The sequence below is a fragment of the Patella vulgata genome, chromosome 5, assembly GCF_932274485.2.
Source record: "Patella vulgata chromosome 5, xgPatVulg1.2, whole genome shotgun sequence".
NCBI classification, from domain to species: domain Eukaryota; kingdom Metazoa; phylum Mollusca; class Gastropoda; family Patellidae; genus Patella; species Patella vulgata.
This window is the reverse complement of record NC_065883.2, coordinates 41,358,828-41,373,589: the sequence shown is the minus strand read 5'-3', so window position 1 is coordinate 41,373,589 and position 14,762 is coordinate 41,358,828. Positions and strand designations below refer to the sequence as shown.

The 14,762-nt window shown below is 34.8% G+C and overlaps 1 protein-coding gene across 5 annotated transcripts in view; it reads left to right on the top strand.

Annotated features, from left to right (window-relative positions):
- Positions 1 to 14,762, top strand: part of LOC126820655 (zinc finger CCCH domain-containing protein 14) — a 355,618-nt gene that overhangs the window by 148,846 nt on the left and 192,010 nt on the right. The gene's annotated exons all lie outside the window — the stretch shown is intronic.

Sequence of the window (14,762 nt, the reverse complement as noted above, 5' to 3'; positions counted from 1 at the left end):
ATAATCCCAGCATACTGTCACTCAAATTGGCCAAATTATGTAGGTTTGTCGATGACGTCATGATCGTGCTGTGATGTCATCAACCACGACAGCATTGTATGGAGGTCAACGTCAGTTGGCGGCGGACGACGCATATATTCTAGACCGCATGTACGAAGTTTCATTCCACTAGGACAAACAAGCTCTTAGTATTCTTCAATCGAATCAAAATTGTGAAAATTGAGGCAATTTCACAAGGTGTCCCTAAACTTTAAAGAATTAGTCACGTTTTTGCCTATTTCTCCCTCACATGGATTACAAAACTATTTTACCATTTCTTACCACTTTCAAGCATTCGTCAAATAAAACAACAGTTAATGCAAGCTCCTAGATCAAAAGTGAATACTATTTATTTAACAGTGTTGGTTACTATTAGATGTTTTGATGGCCTAGCCTATGACTAGCATTACTAAATGACTTGACGTCATTGTGTATGACGTTAATTTTGACAAAACAAAAAGTTGTCTTAAGACAATTGCCTGAAGCTACCTCAACTAATAATGAAATTATCTCAATTTTACATATACTTTATTAACAATAAAATCAACTTTTTAATGATAAACCGTTTTATCTAGTGAAAAAAATGGGACGTCAAAATACATTATGTTTTAGTGATGAGCGGTCGTCTAAAAATAGCAAATATTTTCTCATTTTAAGTCACAATGAGATCATATTTGGCAGCCAATCAGACGAGGATTACCACAAGACAACACAACTTCTCTTCCGGAAATTGATTCTGCAGCAGATGACACATTAAAGGATCGAAAATTTTGAATTGAAATTTTACAAGGTTTTGGTCCTGCGGCTTGTAGTTTTTTGAAGAGGTATGTATTTTATAATGTCTACTTAATGTATTTCCACTGAATTAATCAATATAAAACTTTTGAGTCAGTAAAAAATGCCATCTAAATAGACCGGTGAACTTTAAAATAGTACCAATTCTAGCGGCCATGTCTTTTGTCACATGACACGCTGCCAGTGTTTTTATTGAGTAACCCGCTATTGTTCCAAGTTTTAAATACAAAACGCAATTTATATCCGTAATGAAATACATCATAAAACGACAATTAAATTATCTATAAGCAGAAATTGATATAGTTTTATAAAATTGATGGTTGTAGAGAGAAATGCGCTTTCATTTTCTGCAAATATTTGTTACTGTAATTAATATTATAACTTTAGTATAACATGGATGATCTTGGAACTAAGAATTTTAAAAAAATTATCATCAAAAAGTGGCAAATTTAATTTCAAATTTTTATCAAATATACGCGACCGTATTTGTTTGACTGACCTGATGAAATAAATAATTTTTAAAAATTTCCTCACAAACTTGCCTATATTTAACAGAAAATGACCTTTCTCTCAGTTTCTTAGATATTTACATACATGCCATTGTGAAATTGGTACAATAAAATAATTATATATACTGTATCATTACAAATATTTATTTAAAATCTATCAGGTGCAATCACCCAATTGTAATTCCTTGATGCACCATGACCAACTAATGTACAATGTCTCTGTCATTTAAAATGGTTCAGATTGTAGCAAGTAAACAGCTATATTTATCAAATAGATTTCTATGAAAAGATTAACATAGATCAAAAACACTATTAAAATATAATCATTTAACTATTTTAATCAATAATTTTCTTTATAGATGGTGAAATTAAAAAGGAAGAAACAAAAAGGTTTTATAGGAAATTTGGCTGATGCTGTTGGTATAGAAAGTTGTGAGTTTCCTGCAGTTCCTGATCTAACTAATGGCGTGGTTTTACTTTTAGACCTCTATAAGAGAAGTTTGTGAGAATGAAAGGATAAAAAAATCATACAACCTACAAGTTTGGACTGATTGGATAAAGACGTTCGCCAACATACCCAACAATGTGCACTTAATTGAAATTAGAAGTTTATTGAAGATCTGCACTGTAAGCGAGATAATTTGAGACACATGCAAAAAGATGCAGAAAGGATCAGCATATAGATTTCACTTGATTAAATTTAATAACTTAAGATATTGTTACCGGTACAGATGAAAATACTTCCATGGTCAAGAATTGCTTAAATTGTGAAATTACAAGAAAGAAGAAATACATATCAACATAATAATTTTGCAACTGTCCTGAAAATATTGTCCACAGATCAGTAGAAAAAAATCATTTACATCAAAGACAAACAGCTCTTAATGTTTCTGATGATGGTATTCACAAAGATAGAACTACGAGAAAAAAAAAGAAGATTCAGGGAAACTCACTTACCGTGTCAAATTCAAATGTGCTGCCCATTGGCTTTCAAAATGTTTCCACAGAAACTGCAGAAGTAATAACGAGCACCACTCAAACAGAATTATCAGAAATTGCATCGTGTGGAAAGACTGTTGTGATGGATATTGTAAGAAAGCTGTCTTATGTCATGTCTGACAGGGCTGCCTATGAAAAATTGTCTAATCAGCAAATTACAGCAAGGAAAGATGACTTTTTAAAAGAGTATGGTGGTGAGGAAGACGGGAGTACAATCTGCTCATTTTATTGTATGGTTCATGTTGTTCTGGGCTACCATTCGTGTTTTATGTAATAAATATCTATCTATGCAGTGATATATCTAAACCATATTCAAAAAGAATCAGAGGATAAGGGTATTAAGCTTAGAAGATTTCCGATTTATTGGGGCCTGATCCTGATTAGAAAACGGTTTAAGAGAAGATTGGTTAGCATACTATAGCATCCACAACACTAAGTCTTTAAATGGAAGTTATAAAAACAACAAATTTAATTGTCTCTTTGAAATATCTGCCCAAGTGCTATTCCACAGGAAAGACATACTTAACTTCTTCAGTGGTCTTCAAACTACAAACTTGGAGGTAAAGTCAGCAAATCTCGATCGAATGGATGGTAAAATATTTGCTATAATATATAACTTCATTGGCTTCAGTTTATTTCAAGATTTGTGGTCCATACTGGTGATCTTGCGAAAAAAGTGATTACTATGTAAGATTTCAAAACAACTAAAGTGTCATTGGATAGCCCCAACAATGGACGATCATATGACATCTAAATGGTAAAAATTCGCTGGTTAGGCAATATATAATGGGACGCTGAAAATCTAGTATTTTCATTTTTGGGGGCTATTCAGATGCTTTCATCCCGAAAACTTCTCTTTTTTCCTTTCTTAAACTTCTGTTACTTAGAGTCCTAACGGTGGTCTAGGGTGTGAATCCAAATTTAAAAGCCTCAATATAGTATAAATGGTCCAAAAAGAGCCACAATGTTTGAAAAAAGTTGAAAAATTGTTATATCTTCTTCTAATGGTATAAGGGGGATCACGTGGCTAAGTGGGTAAGACGCTAGCTCGCTAGCCTGGAGGTCGGGTGTTCGATCCCTGCATTGGCCGAGAAAGTTCATCCAGATTTTCCGGCATGGTTCTCCCTTGTCAGTGATGCAGGACGGAGGGGCTGACAAGGAAAGCTGTCTAGTCGTTCGGATGGGACGAAAAACCGAGGTCCCGTGTACACATTGGCGTGCACGTAAAAGATCCCTTGGCAGTTGGAATTCGATATAAGGGTAGGCCGTAGTGCCGCTGTCCGGGCAAAATTTCCCTCATAGCACACTGTATGGCGTATGCCCGTCTTCATTAGCCCAGGTTAGGAGCAGAACAGTAGGACGTTAAACCCCATTTCATTTCATTTCATTTCGAAGGGTATAAGGGAGATAAAACATTAGTATCAGACTACTTTGCTAAATATTGTTAAATATCTTCTAATTTTCCTTTCATTTAAAAACTGTCCAATGGATCTTTCTGAAACTTCTGGTACAGGAAGTTAAGTTCCCATACAACGTGTTAAATCTATCCCGACAGTGATCCGTAAACCATATGTTAGTCCCGAAATGACCTAGTTTGTGTCGAGTGGACGTTAAACCCCATTTCTCTCTCTCTCTCTCTGTTGTTTTTGGTTTATGCCCGACCCCCAGTGGTTGTGCCATGTCCATTTCTTGTATTCATTGTTTGTCGTCTACAGGCCGCAATTCTTAACAGATCATTTTGAAACTTTGCATACCTATTCCTTATACCCTAAGGATGCCCCCTATTTGTTCTTTGTGTCACTGTGAGTTGCCTACAGGCCACGATTCCTAATGGATTATCTTTGAACTTTGCATATTTATTCCTTATACCGTAAAGACAGCAACTATTTATTTTGGTGCTTGCCCCAACCTCCTGTGGAAGTGTCACACCCACTTTTTTGTTAGTATTTTGTCTGTAAATTTGGCAAAATAAACCCAATGCCTAGCCTTCTTTGCTTCTTATCATGTTACAGCCATTTCATATTTCATTCTCTTCATTTTAAAAAGTACCACATCAATCAATGCTGGAATGTGGACGTATATTGCAGCGTTAGCGATGCTCTTGTTTTTTTTTTTGTGTATTTTTTGCAAATCGGATTTCTCAGAATCTAACCATAGGATCTTTCTGAAACTTTGACCTACCCTCCCAAAAATGGGTGGCGGCTTGTGATTAAATATATTTTCAAAACATTTTACGAATTCGAAATCACTGAAATTTACGAACGAAAAAATTGACAATGCATAGTTGTAACTGTGTGGATTATTGGCCTTTTTTAATAATTCTTTTTTCTTTGAGTACCTTGAAAAAAATCATTTTCATCTGCAATTTCCGATTTTCGAATTTTGAAAAATTCGTCGCTGTGATTTCGACCCGGAATTTGAGAACAACTTGACAACTTCTTTAATATTTGCACGATTTTGTTGAATTTTGGAATATAAGTGGATCTTACTGATGCGATGTGAAAGATGTCATTAGACATTTGCTAACTTATCTCCCCTTGGAGAAATGATCAAATTTTTGAAAAAATCGATGAAATATAGGTCAGATTACCTTGAATTATTTTTTCTATACTAGCTACGACACCACTGATTCGTACACAAAAAATGGACTTTGTAGCTCAATCCGGAAGTGCCACAATCTTGAAATGTGAAATATCCGTAAGGCCTTTTTGATATTTTACTTACAGACAAGGGAATTATATTTTCCGAATCCTTGAAGGAATGCGCATAAAATGTAGCGCTTCGAATTTTGATTTCTGGCAAATGATGGACGCCATTTTGAATTGAAAATGAAAAATAGTGAAAAATCCACATTAATGGGCTTTGAAAGCATACACTATAGGTCGTGGTTTAGGGAATCCGTCTTCTATTATCAAAATTATTACATTTCTAGATAGCCTGGCTCAGACACAAATTTTTGGTATTTCAAAATTTCCAATTTCCACTTTTGACGTTTTTCGTGCCGACAAAGTTGTTTACAGGACAATTTTTTTCTTAAGATTCTGTCAAGCTTATATATCTGAAATCACCAAATGTTAATGACGAAAGAATTAACCTACATAGCTGTAACTTTGGGAATGTTTGACCTATTTTACATATTCATATTTCTTTGGGTACTTTGAAACATTTACTTTCAATCTGCTATTTTCAAAATTCAAAAATTACGTCATTGACATATTACTTCGGAAGTAAATACGAATATAACAACTTCTTTAATATTAGCATGATTTTCAAGAAATTTGGAATAAAAGTATACCTGATTCATTTAACTTAAACGATGTCTTTAGAAATTTTCTCACCTTGGAGAAATGAGGGATCAAAGCACGATTTTCTTGATATTAGGAATGAAACTTGAAAGATTGATTCATTTAACTCGACAACGGCTTGGAAATACTTGGAATAAGCTGCCGTTTCGTGAATTGGTTTCCTATTTCCGAAGGTTGATTGCACAGCATTTTTTTTAATGTTAATTTTTCAAACTTACAAACTTGATCTAAATATTCGAATAGCTGAGATCAATCCGATTCCAAAAATATAAGATTCATTACAAGTTATCTCAGTTTATTGTTCTATATTTTCTCAGCATTTTTCCAACCATTTTTTGCTCATTTTCTGATCCTTCTGGGTTTAAAAGACTTGATCTATTTTTGAGAAAATTTTGCAACGGAAAGTAAATCCGATTCCAGCAATACGATCTCAACAATATCTTTTTATTTTTAGATTACCTTTTGGCCAGGGGGAATGGTTCTCGTTATATTTTAGCAGTCAATTAATTGACTCGACTTCACTCTTCAGCCTGTTTCAATACAGATATCCAGATCATAAAGCCATCACCGTTAATTATATCGATAATTCACCTTTTAACCTAATTCAAGTGGTCTGGGGATATTAGACTGAACCTCATAAGTGTCGTAATCTGGTGGGGAAAAAGTAAATCTCCGACATAAGACCAATTCAGTAGATTATATTTGAACAGTTTCTGACATTTTGGGGGTTTCATGTTTGCGCAATTTTGTCCATAGCATGTTTTTGATTTTGTCTGATATATGGAAACACCTGATGTCCCAGCCAGGTGACTTTATTCTAGCTCTTTGAACTATAAAAATATCTTTCAAGTTTTAAAATAAAAAAATAAAATGATCCGTATTTTAAACTTCTGGAACGGGGGAGTCAATTTGATTACAGCAATACAAGTAATAGTTATATACCTTGTTTTCTCGGTGTATGGGTTGATACACCATCTCTTTTTTGAGTGGGAAGATCTCCACTCAAAAAAGAGACGGTGTATCAACCCATACACCGAGAAAACAAGGTATATAACTGACTTGTACTAAATACTTTTTCGAGAAATAGAGATTTTTTCTATTTTTCCCAATTTCAAAAGCATTTTTCATTTCACAAATTTATCAAAGTTTCCCATTCAGAGCCCCCCAATTATCTCATCGCAAACGCTTATTTCTACTCGGGTAAATGATGTCAGTACACCACACGTGCATTTCACGGTTTAAATCAGGTCAGGGAAAATGTTCATAACAGTGATATTGATTGGTTGAGAAAAGCAAACGTCATCCAATCATTTTGTACAAAAGCCATTTAATGTTGTTTTGCCAACATCCTGGCTGCGTCGATTGTAGGGGATGGCAGAAATGAATGCGGGAATTCGTCGAAGAATCCTACTTTATAATGTCACAGATATATATTTCTAAGACCGAGAATATCAGCTCTGCAAGAGATGTCAATGATAGCGAAGATTTAGAAGCCCGATCCTTCACAGAACAAGAAATTAAAGCCATACAGATGAGTCGAATTCCGCCAAACAAGAGGAAAAATACCAATTGCATAGGAATATGGTGACACTTCGAGATCAGTACAAAAGATTGGGTTTTTATACGCCCACATTGAAATGTGGTCGTATATTGTTGTCGCCCCCGTCCTATAGGCTAAAGTTAATATCCGATTGACTTTAAATTGATACACAGTGTTTAAGGTCATGAGACGAAGAAGCCTATTGATTTTCATCGATTTTCGATAATTACTGTCAGAGTTATGGCCCTTGATCACTTCAAAAAATCTTGTGGACGCTCTAGAGGTCAAAGTTAATATCCGATTAACTTTAAATTTATACACAGTGTTTAAGGTAATGATTTTCAACGATTTTCGATAATTACTGCCATAGTTATGGCCCATGATCACTTCAAAAAATCTTGTGGACGCTCTAGAGGTCAAAGTTAATATCCGATCGACTTTAAATTTATACACAGTGTATAAGGTCATGAGACGAAGAAGCCTATTGATTTTCAGCGATTTCCGATAATTATTGCCAGAGTTATGGCCCTTGATCACTTTGAAAATTCTTGTGGACGCTCTAGAGGCTAAAGTTAATATCCGATTGACTTTAAATTTATATACAGTGTTGAAGACCATGAGCCGAAGAAGCCTATTGATTTTCAGTTCTAGAGGCTAAAGTTAATATCCGATTGACTTTAAATTTATACACAGTGTTTAAGGTCTTGAGACGAACAAGTATATTGATTTTCAATGAATCTTTATGACTTGAACAGCTAAATCCATGATGTTAAAAGTTTTGTATACTAAACGTTAGCATGGGGCAAATTCTTATGGTTTTCTGATAATTACTTAATGAGTTGTTACTCTTAATCAGATTTTAATGTATTATAAATGTTTCATTACCGAAAAAGGTAAAAATATGTGACAACTCTTGTTGACTGCCCGGACGATATGGCTGCTGTGGGCGTATGTTTCGTTGCCTGGCAACCTATCTTTAACTTTTTTGATAAGGAAGGTACATTTGCTAATTTCCGCACAGATCAATTCATTAACTTCGCGAGGTATTGACATCCGCTGACAGACAAAAACAAGAACAGCCATTAAATGAAGACGAGTTGGAATTGTAGAGTTCTCAAGTTTGTAGTGTAGAAAATGCCAATGGATTAATTTATACTAGTAATATATTTGGATTACGTGCTGCGGATGAGCATAAAACGCGACAAAATGTGAAAGTATTTAGTGTTGAAAATGCCAAGAGATTAATTTATAATAGTAAAATATTTGGATTATGTGCTGCGGATGAGCATAAGCTGCGACAAAATGTGAAAGTGCGACTAGATATCAAAATGTAAAAAAATATGAGACAAAATGTAAGAATATAACTGAGAGTGACGCACATTCGAAAAGTGATGAGACAGTTGAAAATGATGACTCTTTTACCATAACATGTTCAAAACGGGTTGTAGATGTTCAAATAAATATGTAAATCATGATTTTGTTATTTTTGTCCCTTTTCAACTGATACATGGCCACTTTTCAACCGATACACTTTTCAAAAGTGGCCTTCAAAAGTGACTCTGTATCGGTGTATACCCTCCAATTTTCATCAAAGATTCGAGAAAAAGTATGGGTATAAGTCTCAGTTATTTCCCTTTATTTTCCAATTTTATTTTTTACACCGGGTGCAATGTTACTCACTATATATACGCATAAATATCAGCATTTTCCAGCGTTGTTACGCCTTGTCAGTAGTACAGAACGGAGGCCCTGACAAGAATAGCTATTTAATCGTTCTGATGGGTCGATCAACTGAGGACCCGTCTATAAATTGGTGTCCATGTTAAAGATCCCTTGGCAGTTGGAATTCGATATAAGAGTAGGCCAAAGTGCCACTGCTCGGGCAAAATTTCCCTCATAGCATTCTGTATAGCGTATGCCTGTCTTATTTAGCCCAGTAGAAGCAGAACAGCAGGACGTTAAAGCCTATTTAATTTCATATTATTAACCGTGCAGTTTTTTTTGTTTTGTTTTTTTTGTGTTTTCTGCAAATCGGATTTCTCAAAATCTAACCATAGGATGTTTTTGAAACTTTGACCTACCCCCTCAAAAATGGGTGGTGAGTATTGTTTAAATATATTTTCAAAATGTTTTAAGAATTCAAAATCACCGAACAATGCATAGTCGTAACTTTGTTGTTTATTCACCTATTTTACTAATTTTTTTTCTTTTAGTACCTTGACGAAAGTCATTTTCACCTGCAATTTCAGATTTTCGAATTTTGAAAATTCGTCGCTGTAATTTTGTTCCGGAAGTTAAGACCAATTTAACAACTTATTTAATAGTTGCACGATTTTCATGAAACTTGAAAGATGTCATTAGAAACTTTCTAACTTATCTCCCCTTGGAGAAATTAAGGATCAAAGTTTTCAAACAAAATCGACGAAATATAGGTCAGATCACCTTGAATTATTTTTTCTCGACTAGCTACGACACAAAAAATGGAGTTTGTAGCTTAATCCAGAAGTGCCACCATCTGGAAATGTGAAATATCCCTAAGGCTTTTTAATACGTCCGTCCGTCCGTCCATCCACAATTTATTTGTGGACACTCTACAGGTCACAATTCTTATCCGATTTTGACGAAACTTGAAATATAGGTTTATCTCCAAAAGATCTCGGCTGCTTTCGATATTGGCATGTATCGGATCAAAACTTCATGGATTATGGCCCCTGTTAGTAAGAAAAATCAATTTTTTAGCTTGTGGACCCTATAGAGGTCACAATTTTTATCCGCTTTAAAAAAACGTATTATTATATCACCGTTACACCCTAAGGACAGCTGAGTTTGAATTTCGTAAAAATTGACAATCAAAATGGCCGTCCTTCTTTCTCAAATAGCAAAAAAATTTGGTATATCAAGGTTGTGGACCCTATAGAGGTCACAATTTTTATCCGATTTTGTTGAAACTTGAAATGTAAGTTTATAACACAAAGATCTTGGTTCCTTTCGATATTTGCGCATATCGAATTGTAATTTTCTGAATTATGGCCCTTGATTGTAGGAAAAATCACTTTCTTTTTAATTTGTTCTTTATCTATCTCTCAAAAATGTGGGCGTATCCTGCCTGGCAGCCGCTGGTTGATATTTTACTTACACACACGGGACTCATTTTTTCTGAATCCCAAAAAACGTTCAGAGCAGAATTTTAATTTAGGTCAACTGATAGGCACCATTTTGAATTGAATTTGAAAAATAGTGAAATATCTACATTAACAGGCTTGTAAATAAACAGAATAGACCGTAGTTTGTTGAAATCGTTACCTATTTCTGAAATTAATACATTGGTTTAAATCAAAATTTAACCAATAGCATATTCTTTGTACGGGATGAAAGCATCGGGTGTTTTCACCAATATTTAATTGTATGTCATCTTCACAATTATTAGTTTAAATATAGCATTTACTTGACAATTATTACAATTTTCATCTGGCCCTAAATCGAGTTAGTGCAGACTTTTTGCTTGGAACTCTCTGGATTTGTGTTCCTGGTGTTATAAGCTTTCCAAAAATGTATAGTTTGTTTATTTGGGAGGACCATGTAGCGGAATTGTGTTTCTAATCAAGCTATAAATGTCGCATTTTTGGTATTTGAATATTCGAAAAAATTTGATTTTCGCCCATGACGTTTTCCGTGCCGACAAAGTTCTTTAGGGGTGAAAAATTCCCATTAACGGCTTGAAAATAATCGAAATAATCTGGCGTTTCGTGAATTGATGCGTACATAAAATATGAAGTCTATCAATCAAACCGCAAGTGCCACCATCTTGAAACATGAAAAATCCCTAAGGCTTTTGCGATATTATACTTACAGACATGGGACTTACATTTTCTGAATCCTTGAAGGAATGCCTAAAAAACGTTCAAAGCAGAAATTTGATTTCGGTCAACTAATGGTTCGCATTTTGAATTGAATGTGAAAAATAGTGAAAAATCTACATTAACGGGCTTGTAAATAAAGTTAATAGACCGTAGTATGTTCAATGCGTCTCCAATTTCTGAAATTAATACATTACAGGAAAGCCTGGTGTTTCCTGAATTCGTCTCCTATTTCTGGAATTAATACATTTCTGGTTAGCCTCCTTCCAAGAATGGGTGGTGGCCTTGAAGTCAATATATTTTCAAAACATTTTATGAATCCGAAATCACCAAAATTTACTGTTGAAAAAATTGACCTACACAGCTGTAACTTTGTGATTAAGTGATCTATTTTACTAATCCTTTTTTTATTTGAGTACCTTAAAACATTTACTTTAAATCTTCTATTTCCGATTTTCGAAATTCGAATATTATGTCATTGACAGCTCATCCTGGAAGTAAAACCAACATTATAACTTCCTGAATATTAGTTCGATTTTCATAAAATTAAGAATGTAAAAGTAGACCTTGTTGATCCAACTTCAACGAAGTCATTAGAAATTCTAAGTTACCTCCCCTATGAGAAAATAGGGATCAAATTTTTTTTAAAAATCGACAAAATATAGGTCAGATTGCCCTGGAATTTTTTTTCTATACTAGATAAGAAATTACTGATGCGTACACAAAATATGAAGTCTATCAATCGAACTGGAAGTGCCACCATCTTGAAACGCGAAAAATCCCTGAGGCTTTTGCGACATTATACTTACAGACATGGGAGTTACATTTTCTGAATCCTTAAAGGAATGCCTAAAATACGTTCAGAATCAGAACAGAATTTTTATTTTGGTCAACTGATGGTCACCATTTTGAATTGAATGTGAAAAATCTACATTAACGGGCTTATAAATAAACTCAATAGACCGTAGTATGTTCAATGCGTCTCCTATTTCTGAAATTTATACATTTCAGGATAGCCCGGGATCAACGTTGAATTTTTGGTGTTTGAAAATTTCAAAATTTCACCTTTGACCTTTTATGTGCCGACAAAGTTGTTTGCAGGACAATTTATGTCTTTAATTTTCAAAATTTACAAATTTAACCTAAATATTCGAACAGCTGAGGTCAATCTGATTAAAAAAATATTAGTTCCGTTCAAAGTTATCTCATTTATTTTTTCGATATTTTCCTGGCTTTTTTAGTTCTTTCCCGTCATTTTTTTTGTTACCAATAGAGTTTCCTGTCGGCACCGGAAGTGAGGTAATCTTACCAAAAACTACAATTTTGACAGTTTGGTACCACTTTTTGAAAGCACATATATTATTTTTTCCAAATCTGATATAACTAAAAGGGTGTGCCCTGTAAAGGTGCATAGATTCTTGAGCTCAGACTTTTTAATTTTTTTAAATGTTGTCGTATATTGTCGTCGCCCCTGTCCGTCGGTGGGTCCGGCGTCCACAATTGCTTGTGGACGCTCTAGAGAGGCTAAAGTTAATATCCTATTGATTTTTAGCGATTTCTGATAATTACTGCCAGAGTTAAGGCCCTTGATCACTTCAAAAAATCTTGTGGACGCTCTAGAGGTCAAAGTTAATATCCAATTTACTTTAAATTTATACACAGTGTTTGGTTTAAACAGTTTGTAAAGATGATGTAGTGCTCGCAAATAATTTCAATAATTTCTTCATTAATAAGATTGATACCATTCGCAACAGTCTCAGAACATCGTCTCCTGTAGCATCACAAGAATACAGTGGCACGAAAATATCAAAATTCAGGGTCGTTACCGAAATTGAAATTCAAAATATTATTCGTGAATCTAAGTCTACGTCCTGTGAGCTTGATCCATTACCTGCCAATTTATTTTTGCAACTTTTGCCTATCTTATCTCCGATTATCACTGATATTATAAATTTGAGTCTGTCAACAGGAAGAGTTCCAAGATGTTTTAAACAAGCGGTTGTAAAACCTCTCCTGAAAAAACCCTCACTTGATGCAAATACCCTTCAAAACTACCGTCCTGTTTCCAATCTGTCATTCTTTCAAAAGTCCTTGAAAAGGTGATTAAATGTCAACTGTTACAGCATTTAAACTCACATAACCTTTTGCACAAGTACCAGTCTGCTTACTGACCAAAACACAGTACAGAAACTGCTCTGATTCGTGTTCTTAGTGATATTCGATGGGCAGTTGATAACGGTGACATATCTCTGTTGCTACTGTTAGACCTCTCTCCGCTGCGTTTGACACAATTGATCACAAACTGCTCTTAAATCGCCTCGCCCGCAACTTTGGTGTTGAAAGTACAGTTCTCTCATGGTTCGCCTCTTATTTAACTGACCGATATCAATCAGTTGTTATCCGTGCATCTCACTCCTCAGAAGCTGAATTAACATGTGGTGTACCACAGGGTTCCGTCCTTGGTCCCATTCTGTTTACTCTGTATACTACTCAGTTAGGCAACCTCTTAAGTAATGAACAATGAAACACCATCTGTACGCTGACGATACCCAGTTATTATATAGTTTTCCACCCAATAAATCTACATTCAACCTAACACTATCTCAACTGGAAGAGTGTTCCCACAAGATCAAGACTTGGATGAATTCAAATATGCTCAAGCTAAATGAAAACAAGACTGAGGCCGTAACATTTGGAACAACAACAAAATTGTCTAATTACAATACCAGCCCCATTAAAATTGATAACTCCAGCATCTGTATTTCATCCTCAGTGAAAAATCTGGGAGTGATTCTTGATCCAGCTTTGTCTATGAATAAACAGATTGACGACGTTCGTTCAAAATGTGTGTTCCATCTCCGCAATATTGGTTCCATCCGAAATCTAATTACTCCTTCTGCCACGGCAACACTAGTCCGTTCTCTTGTATTTTCCCATTTGGACTATTGCAATAGTTTACTTGCCGGAATTAATAAAACGTCAATTTATAAACTGCAGCGCATACAAAACAAGGCAGCGCGGATCGTAACACAAACTCCATTGAGAGACCGCATCACCCCTGCACTTAGGTCACTTCACTGGCTTCCAGTGCAAGCAAGAATTGACTTTAAATTGATATCTCTCACATATCAATGCATATACTGTGAAATGCCATCTTATCTGAAAGAACTGGTGGTACCTTATGTGCCATCAAAAAATCTAAGATCAAGTACTAAGAACAACCTTGTCGTCCCAAAATATAAACTAAGCTCCTTTGGAGCTCGCTCATTTAGTGTTGTTGCTGCCAATATGTGGAACTCGCTACCTGAAAATCTTCGATCCAGTCCATCATTAGACTCCTTTAAATCCAGATTGAAAACATACTTATTTGAAAAATATTTGCAAGAGTGATTATGTGTTTTTTGTAGCGCTATGAGCAAGACTATATATGGAATTAGCGCGATATAAATGGACTTATTATTATTATTATAATTAAACATATTTTATTACCACAAAGTAAATGGATCGGACAAAAGTTACATAAACTTTCAAAAAGTACATGAAATTATTCAAGATAACAAGGGGTGCAAAATATGAAGAGAATTGCTGGGGAATAAATCTCAAGATTGACGAAGATGATCATAAGAAAACCATCTGAGAATTATTCCAGTGAGTGCAAGGATCTTGAAATTATAACCCCATTTGCAACTATCTTACAGGAGAAAATATCGAAGGGTTG